The sequence below is a fragment of the Hirundo rustica genome, chromosome 3, assembly GCF_015227805.2.
Source record: "Hirundo rustica isolate bHirRus1 chromosome 3, bHirRus1.pri.v3, whole genome shotgun sequence".
In the NCBI taxonomy this organism is placed as follows: Eukaryota; Metazoa; Chordata; class Aves; order Passeriformes; family Hirundinidae; genus Hirundo; species Hirundo rustica.
The window spans coordinates 101,919,470-101,937,105 of record NC_053452.1 but is presented as its reverse complement, the minus strand read 5'-3'; the positions used below and the strand labels follow the sequence as shown (position 1 = coordinate 101,937,105).

The following is a 17,636-nucleotide window of genomic DNA, read 5'->3' as shown; positions in this document are numbered from 1 at the left end:
CCACAGCAGCATTTGAGATCACTGCTGCTCAAACACTTTCCTGGCTCCAGCAGTGATCTGCTCCAAAGTACAAGGCAGTTGGCTCGTTTTGACAGCTGGTTTATGGAGCCAGCACTGCTTCCAAGTGAATCTGGGGAACTGTCCTGGAATGAACTGTTTCCATGCAGGCAGCCAGGAAGCTTTCCAGGAGGCTCCACTCCTTCAGAGACAGCCTGCAGGGCTGGAGAAGGAGGAGGAATTTGCTCACTTCTTGTTGAGAAGAATTTTTGTCTCTGATGCTTGCAGAGCCTGTTCTTCCCTTGGGACATTTTGTTTGGGGCTATTTAATCCCATATTCAGCTCCACCATCTCCTCCTCAGCAACCGGGCCTCATCATTTTTCCTTCCTCCAAGTCCTGCCTCAGACCCAAAACAACTTTGTGACTGGCTTGGCTCTGGACCCAGGGCTCTGCATGTGACACCACACCCCCACACTCCCAGATGATCTACTCTTCCAACAGAACATCCGTCTCAGTCACGGTTTGTGTGGGAAAGGACCTATAAAGGTCATCTACAACCCCCTGCCATTCCACTACACCCAGTTTCTCAGAGTCCTATCCATCTGACCTTGAATATTTCCATGGATGGGGCATCTGCCACCTCTCTGGGCAACCTGTGCTTGTGTTTCACCACCCTCATTGTAAAAAATCTCTTCCTTACGTCTAGTCTAAATCTGCCCTCTTTTAGTTTAAAACCTTATTCCTTGTCCTATCAATACATGCTCTGGTAAAAGGTCTGTGCCCACCTTTCTTAGAAGCCCCCATTGCTATGAGCTCATCTTTCTGCAATGATCTGACCACTCGTCCCCTTCTGTCCTCCAGCCCCTCCATTACAAACCATTGGGCTTTAGCTCAGTGGTTTAGGAAGAGCCAGCAGAATGAAGGATTGGTAGAAGCAGTCATTACAGTCAGTGCCGAGGAGCAGCAAGGGGAATTACGCCTCTGTGCCTCCGGCCTTTATCAGCCTCTGGTTTGGAAGGAAGGGAGCAGACGGACTGGACACCAAGCAGCCACCGTACTCCTCTGCTCTCCGTCCCTGCAGGGAGGGACAGCCTTGCCTTTAATATCTATAATCTTCCACAGTCGAACGATGTGCAAATATTGCACTGCTGGAAGCAAAGAGCAGCCGAGGATCGTTGGGGGATCAGCTGCAAAGGCTTGACAGGCTGTCGGGAAGCAGAGTGACTCCGTCTGTGGGCATCGGCTAAGGGGGTGCCCGGCCGGTCCAGCCTTTGCCCGGGGCCTTCCCTGCACCTCCAGGAACACGGCCGGAGCCGCACTCAGCGCCGCAAACCTGCCCACAGCGCATCCCCCGGGCCGGGCCGGGCCGGGCCGCTCTCCGAAGGTCTGCAAGACCGTCTGCGAGAGCTGTGCCTTAGTGTCGTAGCCCAGCAGCGCTGCTCCTGCCGCACGGTTCCCGAAGATGACAATGTCCTCCCCTCAGCTCTGGGAGATGTACGTAAGGATCTGGCGCTTGGGAGGCCCGAGCTAACGGGCTGGGCTGGAAAGTTTTGGAAGGGACGGGGGAGCGCGGCACCCCGCCCAAAACCGCGATCAGCGACGGCCACGCACCCCTCCCCTGCGCCGCCGGCTCCCTCTCCCGGCCCCGGGGCGCTCCGGGGTGGGATTCTCCCCCCGAAAGGCTCCCGGACCGCCCCGGCCGCGAGAGGCGGCGGCCCGGAGCGCTGCCCGCGGGGCGCGGCCATGGGCAAGAGGCAAGCAGACGGCGGGCGGGGGTCCGCGGGCAGAGCGGGGCCCGGCCGGGACCTGCCGGGGCCAGCGCCGGCCGACGGCGAGGGGGCGGCGGCACCGCCCGGCCCCGGCCGCCGAGCCCCGGCCGCCGGCGGCAGCGCCGAGCCCCGGGCCGGCGGCAGCAGCGCGGAGGCGGCGGGAGGCGGCGGGGCCCCGCTCCAGCTGGTAAGTGCCCGCCCGGCACCGAACGGGAGCCCCGACCCTCCGGCGGCGGCCCCGAGCACCCCCAGCCCGGCCCAGCCCAGGCCGGGTGTCCCCGCCGCCCTCGGCAGCCCTGCCGTAGCAGGCGCCACCCGCCGCGGCCGTGACTTTTCTCCGGACATCAGCGGCGTTAAATTCTTTTGATCTTCGCTGTGAGCCAGGCGCTCTCTTTGCGTTTTCCCTTTGCTGCTCTCTTTGCCTTTTCAGTCTCCGATGCGAGCGAAACACGGTCCCGAGAGGGGCCGTCCCGCTCTTCGGTCTCCTGGTGCTACTGGAAGTTTCTTTTCCTGACTTGTGGAAATAGCTCGACTTCATAAAGTTCGGTTCCTGATTTTTCCTGGGTCAGGCTTGTAACAGAAGTTTTAAAATGTGAACATAAAGCTGCCCTTTAATGTTTACCAATCCACTGCAACTGCAGTCTGGCTCTTCCTAAAGACGTATTTCAGTCTAACAAGTAATGGATTTGCTTCCGAGGAAGTTGAGGTTTATCTTTTAGGCTTTTTTTCCAATCCAAGAATAACAGCAGCATTTATATCAGCTGCTGATGAGGCCAAAAATCACCGGTGTCTCTCAGCTTGGCTTTGGAAGCTGTGTGGTTTTTGTTAGATAAACAGTACTCTCCACAGATACACCAAAGTTGTCAGAATAAAGTAATATATTCAAAAATTGAAAGAAATATTTAGGACTCGGGAACATTTTGCCTTGCGTGCCTCAGTTTTGCTCTTTAGAAGGGTATAATTTGCATCACTGAATTGCATGCACATCTGTGGGTTAAAGATTACTTTAATATAAACTAAATTTTCCATTAGGAAACCTGGCAGGGTTCTGTATGAGAACCCTTTATTTAGACAGGTTTTAAAGAAAAAACTCAAAGTAAGGTTTGGAAATTGAAGAGAAAAGAATTAGAGATCTTGTACTGACATATTTTTTCCTTGCTCTTTAAGCTCCATACTCTCCTACAGAATGAACTGAGCTCACTTCAGCATTACTTTCTCCTCCGAGGTACTCTCATTTATGAGCAATCCTCCTGACTTCTCCTATTTATCTTTACTTACGGGAATAGAGGCTGCTGGTATTAATTTTCCCTCTTTTTCCTAAGATGTGAATATCATGGCTGTAACTTTAATAATTCTGTAATCTGTGAGTTTTCCTAAGCATAAATCAGGATCTTAGCCCTATTCTGAAGTGATATATACTCTGAGTGATAACATATCAGAAAGGCAATGGAGCTGCCCTCATCTTTCTTTTCTAATGCCAGTAGAGACAGTCCACTACGGCAGTAGATAGCAGTGAACTAATGACAAGGAGCAAACTGTAGAGGCTCGGGAATTTAAGATGTGGCCCTTGGGGTAGTGTGGGGGTCACTATGCCCCACTCCCTGCTTCAGATTTCCCTCTCTGGAAAAAACTATGAGGCAGGTGAGGAACCTGTACCATCACCTCAGTCATCTCAGGCTGTGGTGCAGAGCCAGGGTGGCAATGCTGTCAAGCTTTGCAGCACAGAGATGTCTATGAGGGTCCTCCAAACTCAGCCTGGAGCAGCTGTGGGGCCAAGTGTGTGCAGCGCACAGCAGTGAGGCAGCAGTGATGCTGAGCATCTCGAGCATCTCTTTGTCCATCTGTTGCTGCTGCCTCTTTTTTGGGAGAAAGCTCACAGCTCTGGTTGCACCCACACAAAGACAGCAAAGAACTACCAGTGTTTTTCAAAGATACAAAAGACAGACAAGAAAAGTCTCAGGTAGTTTCAGGGTAAACGAAGCTTTTCTTGGTAGCACTTTATTTTCCTGAACCTGAGATGGCAGTTATGGGCTCACTATTCTCACTCTTGAGGCCTAAAAAGCCACTAGCCTGCGAAAAGGAGGGAGGAAATTGCAGCACTAGGTTTTGGTTGTTTGCTGGGTACAATTTAGTCTTTTAGGTTGTTGTGCAAACTGCAGTCCCACCCTTTCCAGGAGGCTAGGGAAGGAGATTTCTGGAAAGGGATATCAGCTTCATTGCATTGCTAGTAATTTTGAGGGCAATTTCTCTCAGTCTTGCCAGCTTCTCAGGTCATTTGTAGTTTCTGTTTTGTGGTAGGAACTTGTTTGCTTTGCCCCATTCCATTGTCCAAATTGGAGGATAAGCAAAGAAATTTCAGCGAAGAAGGGGTGAATTAATTCAACAGAGTTAGTGGGGGAAAGGTGAGGCAGGAAGAGGAAAGGCAACAAGGAGGTATCACAGTAGGAAAGTCTTTTAAGAAACAGCCTGTGGAGGATGGGATTCAGGCCAGTGGGAGTAGAAGAGACCCTTGACACCAGTCAGAAGAGAGCAGAATTGCAAGCAAGACTCATCATTCTGCTGTCACGGCTGGGTTTCTCCTGGGCATGATGTGCATCAGTGTTGTGTTTCACTGCTGAATCCTGGCACAATGTGCTATCCAGCAGCAAGCTGACAGCACTGATAGGCAATCAGGCCCGGTGACAAGGGCTGGTGGAGAGGCATGCAGCTGCCTTTAAAGGCTTGAGCCGCCTCTATTTGATACAAATAGTGCTTGGGGGCAAGAAGGGCGAAAGCATATCACAGCAGCAGGGTGGGAACCAAATCCTGATGGGAAACCTGCACATGCCTCAGAGCAGACCCCAACACCTCTTGTCAGCACCAAACATGCTTTTCCAGCTTTGCTCTCAATTCCAGTTTGTTGTACGTGCTTCTCCTTGTTTCTTCACTCAAAACAGAAAAATGTAGTTGAGGTTTTGCAGGTGCTGCTGCAGCACAGAGCAGGGGTGGCAGCTCTTGGTGGATGCCAGGGCAGAGGCTGTGGCCTCAGGCATTTCCCCATTAGTTTCCTGAAATGCAGGAATAATACAGACACATTAAGGTTTTGGTTTTAACAGCTTTTTCCATGGCACCATCACTCCTCCTGACTGGAGACGGGATGTGATTCCAGCAAGCAAATAACCTCAGCTGCAGCACAGGAGTAACACGGGGAGAGGGTGTATTCACCAACTTCTAGAGGCACTATCATATAATTTTAAAACACCCAAGTGTTCAAAGCTTTGCCTGATTTTTTCAGCCATATGTTTTTTTTGCAGACTGATGTGGCACAGCGTCACCTCGTGGCTGGCTGGTCCCAGCTGTGAGCACAAAAGGGTCCTGAAGGGACATGAAATGCAATGCCCCATTAGTATCTTACAGGAACTGCAGTTTATTTTTCTACTCTTGTTAAAATATGCTTCCCTCGAACAGAAATTTGATCTTTCCAATTCCACGTTGTTAGCAGTTTATTTCAGCATTTTTTTCCTGGTTGTGTTAATAGTCAAAAATGCCCTCGAATCAAGACACTGTGTTACACTTTCATAGGGAGCATGGAGCCTTCAGAAAATGTCATCTCCAGTTGAATATCTGGGACTCCTTGAACTTCCCAAAGTCAGATTATTTCAGATTCTGTAGTTAATGTCTGGTTGTAGATCTGGTGGTTGCTGTGTTAAAGGTCTCCCTTTCTCTTCCATTATATTTCTTGTCTTCAAAGCACCTGAAACTTCACCCAGAATCAGAGCCCAGAAGCAGCGAGCTGTGCTGTCCCCTCAGCCAGCATCACCTTCCCAGCACAGCTGTGTTGCACCTGGACTTGGAAAACTGCTGACTGGGTATTTTCCACAACTCCCCCTTTCACTTGGCAGAGCATGGGTTGCTTTTACCCTGGAAACTATTCAAGATCTAAAAAGTAAGCCCAGGGCATGTCCAGAATAGCTGAGAGCAGGTGTTTTAGTAGGCAGGATAGGAGAAGCATAGGAACTCCTTGTCTCCCTGCCCACTTTCCATCCACCGGCTGCTCCTAATTCCTTCACTGGCCAGAGGATGTTGCTGCAGACCAGAGCAAAGCTGGAAGTGCTTTGCCTGGCAGTGCTTTGCCTGGGGTGTAGCTGGGGCCATGAATCACATATGGTACCTACTGGCACCCTCAGTAAGCCACTTTTTTTTGCCAGCAATAGCTGGCTGCAGGTTGGAGAGGCTGATTGCAGCAGTGCTGGCTGTCTCAGTGCTGTGCTGTGCTGGTGTTGCTGGATGGTGCTGCCCTGCTGCGGTACCAGCTCAGCTGTCTGCGCTCCGCTGCAGGCTGCAGCTGCAGGGCTCTCCAGCTCATACCCTCCATCCCTGCCAGCGGGTTGGCATTTCAGCTCAGACTGGTCCGCTGGTCCTGTTCATGGAGTGTTTGTGAAGAGGGATTTGGGAGGAGCAGAGGCAGGGAAAGAGGCACTGGCATACCTTTTTCAGAAACGCTGCACTATTAAACCACACCCAGTGGACCAGCCCTGGCAGAGACCACGCTGCTCCCGTGTCCATGCAATACAGGGCTCAGTCACTCCTTGGACATGAGTTGCAGCTGAGCTGCACTCAGGGTCTGTATCTACTGCATCCCAGGGCTGTATCCATACTGCTAAACCGTACCATAGCAGTTGCTTGGCACAGGACTGTGGTGGTCTGCCCCACTGAGCTGGCAGGATTTTTGGTCAGGACCAGCTTGTAGCCTCCCAAATAAGGTCTGGGCATGGCTTAGGGGCTAGCACAGGGACCAGCTCAAAGAGAGCTTGAATTTGGCCTCTCAGTTTTGGAGACAGTGTTAGTAGTCAGTAATTGCTGGCTGGTTTCAGTGCCGCTTGGGAGCAGCTCTAGAGCCTCCAAAGGTACACGGCTCTGTCTCACCATGCAGAAAAGTTCGAGGAAAGGGTATTCTCACCCAGCTTACTCACAGCTGCTGGAGTTGACAGAGAAAATAGGGGGTCAAGGGCTGGCAGGGCCATGAGGAACTTGCATGGGATTGGGGGAATAGGAAGCTGCACCCCAGGAGTGCTGGTTTATGCACACAGCGGAGAGAAATAGGTCTTGCTTCCAGCTCTCGGCTCTGCCTTGCTCCCAGGAGCTGCTGTGCTAATGGATGGCTGAACCGTGTGTGCAATGACTGTCAAACCATTCCACCCCACCTGTCAGGCCATTAAATTAAATGCGGATACATGCTGGATGAGCTTAATATCCAAGCCTGTAAACTTGCAGGAGGGGGTGGTGTGGGGCTTTGTGGCACAGCAGACCTCAGCACAAGATGCCTGTACTGAGAATGGGGTGGAACACAAGGAGACACACCACGGTCTGGATGAGTAATAAAAAGATGACTGCAAGCTGCAGAAAGGAGAAGCTGACTTCATTTATCTCTTACCAGGACGCAGGCCAACCAGGCCAGCAATTACTTATTTAGCTGTAGGATAGGAACCCATAATATTAAAGTGTCCTGACATGCTCATCATCCTAACCCACATAAAGGGCTAATACTAATTATCTGCTGAACTTGCAACATGCCCATTACAGCAATCCCGAGCCGGCTGGGTGGGGTCAGTTTTTATTGTGTCTCACAGCCCAGGGCAGTCGGTGCTCCTCGCCCTGCCTGCTGCCCGGCACACGGTGTCACCGGGGCACCGCCGAGCCAGGTGTCCTTTGCCCGCAGGGATGGGGAGCAGCTCCCAAACCACGGAGACTCATGGCGGGGAAAAGGCAGAGGCTGGAGGTGCCTTTTGTTTTTACTTGCCACCATTTTTGATTCATGCGCTGGATGAAATGTTGGTAGAAATCTACTTCTGCCAGTTCCAAATTCTCTTGGGAAATAAGTATTGCTGCTGACGGATCCTTTGGAAAAGGTGGGAGCAGGTTTTGCACAGAGAAGCAGATTTTGCTAACCAGAGCTGCGCTGTCCTGATGACGAATTAATTCTGTCTTCCACCCACACAACACGTACAGCTCGTAATATGGAGGAGTCAGCCACAAGGGAAGAAAAAACAGACTGTACAATCCAAACCCCTCCCTAAAATGATCCAAACCCATCCTTTGCACAGAAGTGTTGGAAGCTGGGTTCTCACTGTGGGAAGAATGTCACCAAAGCACTCCTAAGGAACTTTATTTCCCTTGGTGCTGGGGATGAGTAATGTTCCTCACCTGGTGGAAGGAAACTCGTGCCACAACAGTAGTCCAGTGGATGATGGATGAGGAGCTGCATTGTGGGATGCAGTCCTAGGAGAAGTCAGCCATCGGAGCTCAGCATGCTGTTCTCCTGGCGCTGCTTCTTGCTCTTGTTGCTTGTGGGAGATCGCCAAGAAACAATCATAAATAACCAGGAGAGAGCTGTCTTACCTCACTGTCCTCTTTCTCACATACCCTTGTCTCTGCTTGGACCCAGAAGCTCTTTCTAGAGTAGTTCAGCCTCTTCCAGAGAAAACAAAGAGCAAAGACTCTTCTGACAGGATGTGGAATGCCTTTTAACAGGTATTAAACTAAAACGCTGTGAAAGACTGGCAACATCTTTTGTCATTTTAAGCAGGCAGCATAAAGCTAGGATGTGAAATACAGTGAATAACAGATACCTTTCCCAGCTCCTGAAAGGGAATCTACAAAGGGCTCACCTGGAAGAGAGGTTTACCCAGAGCCATGAGAGAGGCGTCCTTGCTGCAATTCTCCTCACCTGCTAAAGCATGAGAGCCAAAGATGACCACAGCAGCACAAAGCCCTTGCAAGAGGCAAGGAAGAACTGAGCAGTTTGCTGCCAAGCACCTCTCTGTCTGCTTCGCGGTGTCTGAGACCACGGGGTTTAAACCTCAATTCCTGTCCATCCCCCATGAGAAGTAGCTGAGGAAGGAGTGTAGTGAAAAAATCTCCTTGCAAATTAAAATCAGGTGCCATGCAATCCCTGCAGACCCCCATGTGGACATTTCTACCCAGCAGATGTCACATACAAGCCTGACCAATACCAACAGATTTAAATTGGTGCAAAGCTGTGTGCGAAGCCATCATGTTGTATCAGCAGTGTCTATAGTGTGGCATTGCCCGTCCATAGCTCCCACAGTTTCCAGCACCAGTCCCGTGCATGACTTTGGGGCAGCACAGGTTTGAGCTATTCCAACAGCATGTACATGATCTTACTGAGGAATCGCTTGGATGCCATCCGGCCCTGCAGAAACACAGCACAGGGACAGGCAATGGCTCTGCATTGCAAGCTTTTCCACACCTCTCCCTGGTTCCTTTGCTTCCTAGTGAGGGTTAGGTTCCTTTCTTTTTGTTCCTTTTTACTTAGGGATTTTTTTTTTTTTCTGCATAAGTTGATAGGAAACACTAATGACTGGGTACTTGAGAAAAATAAAAGTGGCCAAGCTCAGGGGAGGAGGCCCTCTGGTTGCACTTCCCTTATCTGGGAGTTTCTCTCCGAGGATAGAGATACCACGAGGATTGGGCAGGTAGGGAACGGGGCTGGGGCAGCTGCTGGTTCTCTCTCTTTCTCTTGGCTTCAGAGGAGGACGGTCAGAGCCGCTGCTTGGGGAAGCTCCTGCCTTTCTTAGCAGATACCTGTCTTTCAAACCAAGACACTTCCCCTTTTTCTTGTACAGAAAGTATTTTCCTCTTTTCTGCACTGATGTGGAAAAGCTTTTCATTTCTGTTTCCTGGAAGGCCCTGCTTTGGTGCTACCTGTTGAACTTGTTAGTGTTGTTGTGAGATTCGGGGTAGCTTGTATGAAGGAGGCCCACCAGCTTTAGGACTGCACCTCATAAAAGATAATGATGAGCCAAGATGCAAAGCTGTGTCCCTGTCCCACTCCCTTTCCCTGTGAGAATAGGTGAAAAGGTAGAAAAAGATGAGAGATACGTTATTCTCAGTAGTATCTGGCTACAGAGGGTTTTTATTACTGACTGGGGACAAATGGTCCCATCACTGCCCTCTGTTTAAATACCATTAGGTTCAACTTCAGTTGCTCCCCAGGTATCCCATTGAAAGCCTGTGGATTCCAGCATAGGGAAGATTGATGTTTGACCCCAGATGGGTAATTTTCCTGGGAATCATCTTTATCAGGTGAAAATTGGGTTGATGTTGCAGTGACCTCCTCCCTTAGCAGGTATTTTCATACTGTTACCTGCAGCTGGTCACGCAGTGGGCATTCATGGAAAGCTGGGAGGTTTAACAGTTCATTGTTCAGGGATTTTGCTTCTGTAGATGGCAGCCACCCAGCTGCCCTGAATGCTGAAGCAGAACTGGCAGAACAGGGCTAGTAAAGGAGTCACTTGTACCTGTATTGTCTCCACAGAGATTGTTTGGGGGTTTAAACCAGGATGTGTTGCCCACTGTAGAGAGAGATAGGTTTCATAGAAAGAAATAATGGTTTGGGGTGAAAGGGAGCTTTGAAGATCAGCTGGTTTCAAGCCCCCATCATGGGCAAGGACATCTTCAACTAGACCAGATTGCTCAAAGCTCCATCCACATCGAGCCTGGCCTTGCGCACTGCCAGGGATGGGGCAGCCACAGCTTTTCTGGGCAACCTGTTCCAGTGCCTCACAACTCTCACAGTAAGAATTTCTTCCTAAGATCTAATCTAAAGGTGCCCTCTTTCAGTTTATAACCATTGCCCCTTGTCCTGTCACTACAGGTTTCATAAACAGCCCCTCTCTATCTTTCTCGTAGGCCTCCTTTAAGTACCAAAAGGTTGCAATAAGGTTTCCCCAGAGCCATCTCTTCTCCAGGCTGACCAACTCCAACTACCTCAGCCTGTCCTCACAGGAAAGGTGCTCCACACCTCTAAACATTTTCATGGCCCCTCTCTGGACTCATTCCAACAGGTCCATGTCCTTCCTGTGCTGAGCATGCCAGACCTGGATGCAGCCCTGCAGATGGGGTCTCACATGAGCAGAGCAGAGGGAGAGAATCACCTTCCTTGACTTCAAAGTGTTGTAACTGTGTCTTGTCTTCTATCCTAGGCTTTGTCAACCAGAAGCCCACCAGGCCCAGAGAACAACAACCTCGACCATCAGTGAGTATCCCCTGCTTTCATGGTATTTTCAGGGGGGAAATGCAGGTGGAATTAAGGGGCCTTTATGCTATTTCTGCATTCCTCACACTGTGCAAAAGAGCTGGGAATAGTGTGAAATGGTTTATAGCCTTAAATATTCTGCCCCTTCCCCTTGCAAATTTTTTTTAAAAATCAGGTGCTGCTTGAAAAGATCTAGGCTCCAGTTCAAGTGTAATGAAGAGGTCGTGAGCAATCAGAATTTAGGATGTCCACATGTCAGAGAGGCATCTTGGAGCAGTTAGTGCAAAGCTGTGGAGAATTGCTCCAACGATGAGCTCAGGCCCTGATTCACCTGTGGGCTCTGCAGCATGTGGAAAAGGAGAATAATGTCTCTTTGCTCCCCAGAATCATGAGAGAAAGCCCATAAGATGCTCCAGTGCTACACCAGTTAGAGACATGAGTGTCCCTCGGAGATGGGGGAATGCTGGGGACCTGCTGCTCTGGGTGCCAAACAAAAGGAATCTGAAATTTTCCACAAGCAAAAGCTGCCCAGCAGAGTGAGCCTCTGAGTCTGCCTGCACCAGGAATGGGGACAGTTTAACACATGTTAAAAAACCCCAGGTGAAATGAACAGGCTTGAAAACCATCTTAAAATACCACCTCCTTCCATTAAAGAGTGACTCTTCAGCATTAAGCTCTGGCTGTCATCCAGCCCCTCTGCTCCTGCAGCGCTCGAAGCAGACTAATCTGCAGATGCTGGTCATGGGCTGTGTGGCCTGCTAATGCCCAGCAGTGCTGGTGGATGTCAGCAGAGCCCAGGCACCTGCTGCTGTCTGCCCTCTTGCTCCTGCTCTCCCTTCCAGCTGGCAGGGAGCTCACCTGGCAAGGCTGCTGCTTCCCAGAGCTCTCAGAAAACTCATCCGCCCTTGTTTTTTCTGATGGCAATGCTTGTACAGGTGCCCCTGAAAGGATTTTACCCTCTCCTGTGCTTTCCAGTGTCCTCAGTGGGCTTTGGGCTATGATGGCTACTGAGCAGTCTCCTCCTGAGGTGCACAGCCTGCCCTGCCAGGCCCCTGTGCAGCTTCCCCGCCCCAGGTGCCCACTGGCCCTTCACACCCTGCCAAAGCTTTCCTTCTCCCACCCTCTTTGACTTGCAAAGGGAAGGTTTGAGACAACAGAAAATGTTTTCTGATCTGAAAGAGAGCAGATTATTTTCATTTAGATAGCATTTACTTTATACCCACTGCAGAGTCCCATAGTACAGCTCACGTGTGAAGTGCCTGTACTGCCTGAGATAAAGCAGAGTTGCAATTTCTGCTGGCAAGAACTATGCAAACATTTTTTTGGAAATGGCCCAGTACGTAGCAAATTTTTGAAGGCATCAAATCAAATCAAGCCACGGAAACAGAGGTTAATGTGCGTGCATAGGTATCTCATCCTTCACATTTTTGTGGCTGAAATCATTCTAGGTAAACATTCACTTTACAAACAGCAAAAGTCAGCCTTGTCTTGATAGAGTTGCTGACTGAAGAAATTCCCATAAAGCCAATTAAAGGAGAAGCAAATGTCAAGGAAGGAGAAGAAGAACTAGATGGGGAGACTTAATAGTGTCTGTCAGGAGAGCAGTCATGTGAGATAGAGGTGGGTGTGCCCCGCCTGTCCTAGAACATGCCCGTGTGACACCAAATCAGCATCTAAACCAGCCCCTGGTAAACACTTGGGATGAGCTCCTGGTTGGGTTGTGTTACCTCTCATCCTCCCTTCCCCAAAATCTTTTGGGAACTGCTCTCTAGCGTCTGATAGTTCACGGGTGGATGACAGAGCCCAGGCACACGGTAATGATTTTATAATTGCTGCCAAGGCTCGTGGCACTGGCAGGGTTACCGGGGCGTTGTTTTGACCCATTTTTCAGCTGCTAGGTCTTGCAGAAGGCATTTTAATGATTAACCCTGGACTTTCTCATCCTCAGCAAAATGATAAAAAACACTGGCCTAGATTCACCCCAACCTAGTTTCCAGCCACTTAACTCAGGTTTGTCCCTAGGAGCTTGTCTCCCTAGGAGCTTGTCACCCTCGTCACCCATCAGGGCCATTGTCACGGGAGCCTGCAGGCAGCCATTCCCACTGCGGGGATCTTGCTCAAAGGTGGTTTTGCTCGCTTTTGGTCTAATTTTGCCCTTTGCATTTCCTTCTCCACATTGATAGTTCATCGTCTTTGCACTTAACAAAAAAACACACCCATAATTCCTGCTTCCCTTAAGAGACTTTAAATACCGAGAAGCCTGTATCTGAAATGGAGCACATTTCTTGCTTTCCTCCTTCCTGAATTGCTTTGTTCTAGCCTCTTAAATCACTTTTATTGCTGCTTTCTAAACTCCCTCCAAGCTGTTAATAACATTTTAGCAGTGAGGAACCCAGAAGCCTGCCCAATAATCCTGATGGAGCTGCATTGGCCTTCTTTTTCCTTGCTGTCCTATCACACTGCAAATTCCCCCCCTCTTGTATGCTTTTCAGCTAACTCCTTCTCTCTCAGCTTTGCTTCCTCACAGGTTTCTTTCTTTCCCCAGGACATCTGGGGTTTTAAAATCTTTCCTCTCAAGGTACTGACCTGTTATTTTCCTGACTGGAAGGTCTAACAGCCCTCAGGTGGACTCAGTGTGTTTGAAGCCAGGCTCTGCAGCCCTGGCACGTGGTGACGAGAGGAGCGAGATGCCTCCTCTGCTACTGGAGCAGCTGCAGGAGCACAGGAACAGGCCTGTGGTCCACCAGCTCAGTCCTGTGCACATCCGGAGCTTGGGATTTCCCTGCCACAACTTCTCACTGAATTCTAGGATCAGCAGAAATAGCTGCACCAATGTGCCTTTGAGATGGAGGTTTAGGTTGGGATGGCCTCAGGAGGTCTCTAGTCCAGTCTCCTAGCTCTGACTCCAAGCTGGATCAGCTGTGAAGTCAGAGCAGAATGCTTCAGGCTTTGTCCCATCAGGTGGTGAAAGCCTCCAAGGACAGAGCCTGTGCAACCACACAGCCTGTTCCTCTGCTTGCTGTCCTCAGGGTGCAGAAGTTTCTCCTTTTTTTCCAGATTAAAGCTCTCATTTTTTAATTTCAGTTTTCCCATATTAAATGATACAGAACTTTGCCACAAATACAGAAACAGTATGAACAGCACCTTGCTTTTCCCTTGCTCTAGAAAGAAACACAGCCCCCTCTTTTCCTCTCATTTCTGGGTTGTGCATAGGAAGTGAAGTCTTTTGTTTTTTCAAAAGCACATCTTTGTCTCAACGAGTTTTACCTGGAGATTTTCTCCATGCAAACCAAAGCTTCAAGAATAATTAACAGTGGGAAATTATGTAACTGCTAGGAGAAACAATGGTTCTTCTGTGGGCCTGCAAGCAAGCTGCCAAGAGCTCTGCCTCACATTCATCACGTAACATAAAATTAGTTAGAGGATTGTCACATTGCGGAGTTTAAATCAATAAATGGTGTGTTTTAACTCAGATTTGTGCACTTCCTTTTCCCATTATTGCTTTGTAAATGCTGCTGTATGGTTCGAGCTCTTGGACTTGTAGCTTTCTTCTCGGGCCTTATTTAGTGCAGTGGAGATCAGATACCCTTCAGCCCTCAGCAGGGAAATGAATAAAAGGAATGAGCTGAAGAGACGGGTTGTACTTGCTTAAGTGTACTTGCTGCTAGTAGAACTTGCCATCGAGGGCATAGTGCAATGTAAGTAACTGTAGAATATCTACACTACCCAGTGTCACCAGCCAGCCATCAGGTGACTCCAGGAAAAAGACCAGGCTATTTCTGACACATGGGGGGCATGGCATAAACCCAGCCTGGTCAGAGCAGCTGGGCTGGGCGTAGGAACCTCTGTGGCCAGGGCAGGTCAGAGCAGAGCAGGGATTGCACCGCACTGTGGCCACTCATTCCATGGCTGCTGCCTGTGTGAGGAACAATGAGGATGCCAAGGAGAGCAGTATGAAAGCACCTCCTCTGTAGGAGAAAGTGTCCCTAGAAAAGCATTTTGGGGTTATTTTCTTCAATTCTGATTCTACATTTGCATACCTGCTTTGGGGCAGTTTCTGTGATTTCGTCTAGTAAGCAGGTCTTCAGATTTTTTCGTTCAAGGATGCTAATGGATGACTTTTATTCATCCCAGCTGCAAGAGCAATAGCTGGGCTAGATCTCATCTGTAGAGGTATTACTCCATAGAGGAATTCAATAGATAAGATATGGTGAGTCTGGGACAGATCTGGAGCCATGCTAGTGTATATGAAAATCTCTCCTCTTTGGCAACAAACTGATACACAAACACAAAACATTTATTTCTTGTTTACTTGTTCTTCACTAGTGGGTGGTCACAAAGTCTTGGTTGACATGGCATGGCAGAGCACTTTACGGTTTGGATTTACCAGCTCAATTATCCACTTAGCTCTGCACTTCACCATGACCTCCATTCCAAGGAGCCGTGTGTTCCAAGCCTGACAGCCTGGCTTACTCACCTCCCAGATCTCTACGAGGCCAAGGAGGAGCACTCACTTGTCAGCTGCTGGCTCCTCTCTTGAGTCCTGGAGGGCAAGATCAAGTAGACTAAATTGGTAGCATGAGGTACAGTGGGCAAAGCCTGCAGAAGACTTGTCAGTGTTCTCCCTTATGCAGGTAGGGACAGATTTCTCTTGTACCCAACATCAACCACCTCTGATAACACCAGTAAACCCCATACCAGTTCCCTTTGAGTCATACATCAGTTCCCACTCATGGGAGGGCTGAACTGATGTGGAAACAAATAAAAGCCATAAGAGCAGCTTGAGGCAGCTGCATTCATATTTTGGTTGAAACTCAGATCCCTTACAAATACAAACAAAATAATCTCTTTTTGCGTAAAACATTAAAAGTAGCATAAAGATTACACTGTCCTTTAGCTGGGCCTGGAGCCTAACTCGAAAGTTTCTGGGGAGCTTGATCTGGCACATTGTAAGGGTTGTACTGTAATGAACTCACAGACTAAACTGGTGCCAAGTGATAGCAAATGTCAGCAGGCAGTGTGCCAGTGGGGTATGGGAACTAGACATGACAGAGTATCTGTGTCTCTGCGAGCCACATGCAGCTCAATCTTTCCATTCACAAAAAAAAATGAAGCAAGGGTCTTCTCGTGTCTCCAGAGCTTGATTCTCATAACACCAATAATTCATTTCTTTCCATGATAGATGCCCAGAAAGCAACAAGAAGCCATTGGGGCAGCCGACAATATTGTATGATTACTCGGAGGAGGAGCTCATGGCAAGCATCGAGCGGGAGTACTGCCGCTGAATCCAGTTCCCTGCCCCGAGAATGTCGGGTGTGATCCTGGAGGCCCAGCTGAGCCGAACTGCTGCTGACAAGACAACGTCTCACACAGCGAGACAGCACGGCAGAGGGGGGTGGTGGAGGTACTGCAGTGTGAGAGGCAGCACGGCTGCTTGGGAAGCACGGAGGAGAAAAGTTCACCTGATCAGCTCCAAAGAGCGTGAAGATCCTCTCCATCTGCTGATTTCTGATTGGTGCCACTGGAAGAGGGATCAACTCATCTTAAGAATCAATATTTAGAAGCTCATTTCTCAATGCTGTTTATAAATGAACGTGTACTAGAATTAAGGGTCATACTAGAGGTGTTGAAATGTGGTGCTTTGAAGGAAGATCTTGCTTTGAAGGTATTAAAAAAAATGCATCAATATTATCTGATTCAGAACTTAAGGGGATGTTGAATGAAATCCATGTTTCTGCCACTTAAAATGTGCCAAATGTTCTCCTTGTGCTGTGCAAGCCTCAGGTCCAGGTCTGAATTTGGCACCGTCTCTTTCAATCTGGTCTCCAGTATGGAAGATAAAAGAGAAAGGAGATTGAGCCCACCATCTAGTACATATGCAGTGTAAATCCAGAGTTCAAATCCTACCACACTGGCAAATTAGCCTCCTGGGAGCCATCAGAGAACACAGGATTTGTGTGAGCCCTTTGGGGCAGGATCCCAGCACAGGTCCTACCTGAGGCTCCTGGGCATGGATCCATCCCAGTGATGGGAGTGAAAGCAGGAGGCACATTCCCATTTCAGTCATCCTTCTTGAGAGGGATTTGCATGCTCCTGTAGAGCAGCTGTTTGGGATCAGTTTTCGTAACTGCCACTCCTGGCCTTTCCCTAATATTTCTTGTCCTACAAGAAAAATTACTGCATTTTACCATTAGCTGACTGCAAAGTAAACCAGAAAGTTCTCTCCCCTAAGGAAATAGTATTTTCAGTGCTCCCAGACAGGGAAGCCTGGTATTTTGGGCTTCTGTTTTTATTGTACCTGCATCTTAGCATACTATGAGTATCTGCTTATCACCAGAAGTAGAAAAATACATTACTTCTATTCTCAACTGAAGCATAAAGGACATCAGATAAAATCTTCACTACATGTAGATATAAGAAAAAACTGCAGGACACCACTTAAGATGCTGTATTTTAGGAACTTTATGATTCCTGGGACCTGTGAAACAGAAATAAATGCATCTATACTCTCAAGCCCTCAGTGAAGGCATCAAATGTTCTGAAAAAGGCTCTCTGGCTCACATGGGAAATCATGCTCTGGTACCTGCAGAGACTAAGCAGGATGCATCCCTGAGGATGGCAGGTGGGATGCCTTGAGGGGGGCACTAGCTCACACCCCTGGCACACAGGCTCACACCCCAGTTGTCTTCCCTGCAGCAGCCTTCAGCAAGGCTGGACATTGTGCTCTGCCTGGGAGCTGGGGAGCCACCAGAGAGCCCAGGGCGGGCAGTGGGAAGGGAGCCAGCCTCCCACAAAGATGTGCACGCTTGGAGACACGAGCTCCCAGCACACC

The 17,636-nt window shown here is 49.2% G+C and overlaps 1 long non-coding RNA gene across 1 annotated transcript; it reads left to right on the top strand.

Moving 5' to 3' along the window:
- The first annotated feature begins 1,897 nt into the window (after positions 1-1,897).
- Positions 1,898-16,847, top strand: LOC120750576 (uncharacterized). The gene is made up of 3 exons (XR_005700053.2): positions 1,898-1,954; positions 10,752-10,804; positions 15,987-16,847. It is a non-coding gene; the product is annotated as an uncharacterized LOC120750576 (long non-coding RNA).
- The last annotated feature ends 789 nt before the right edge of the window (positions 16,848-17,636 follow it).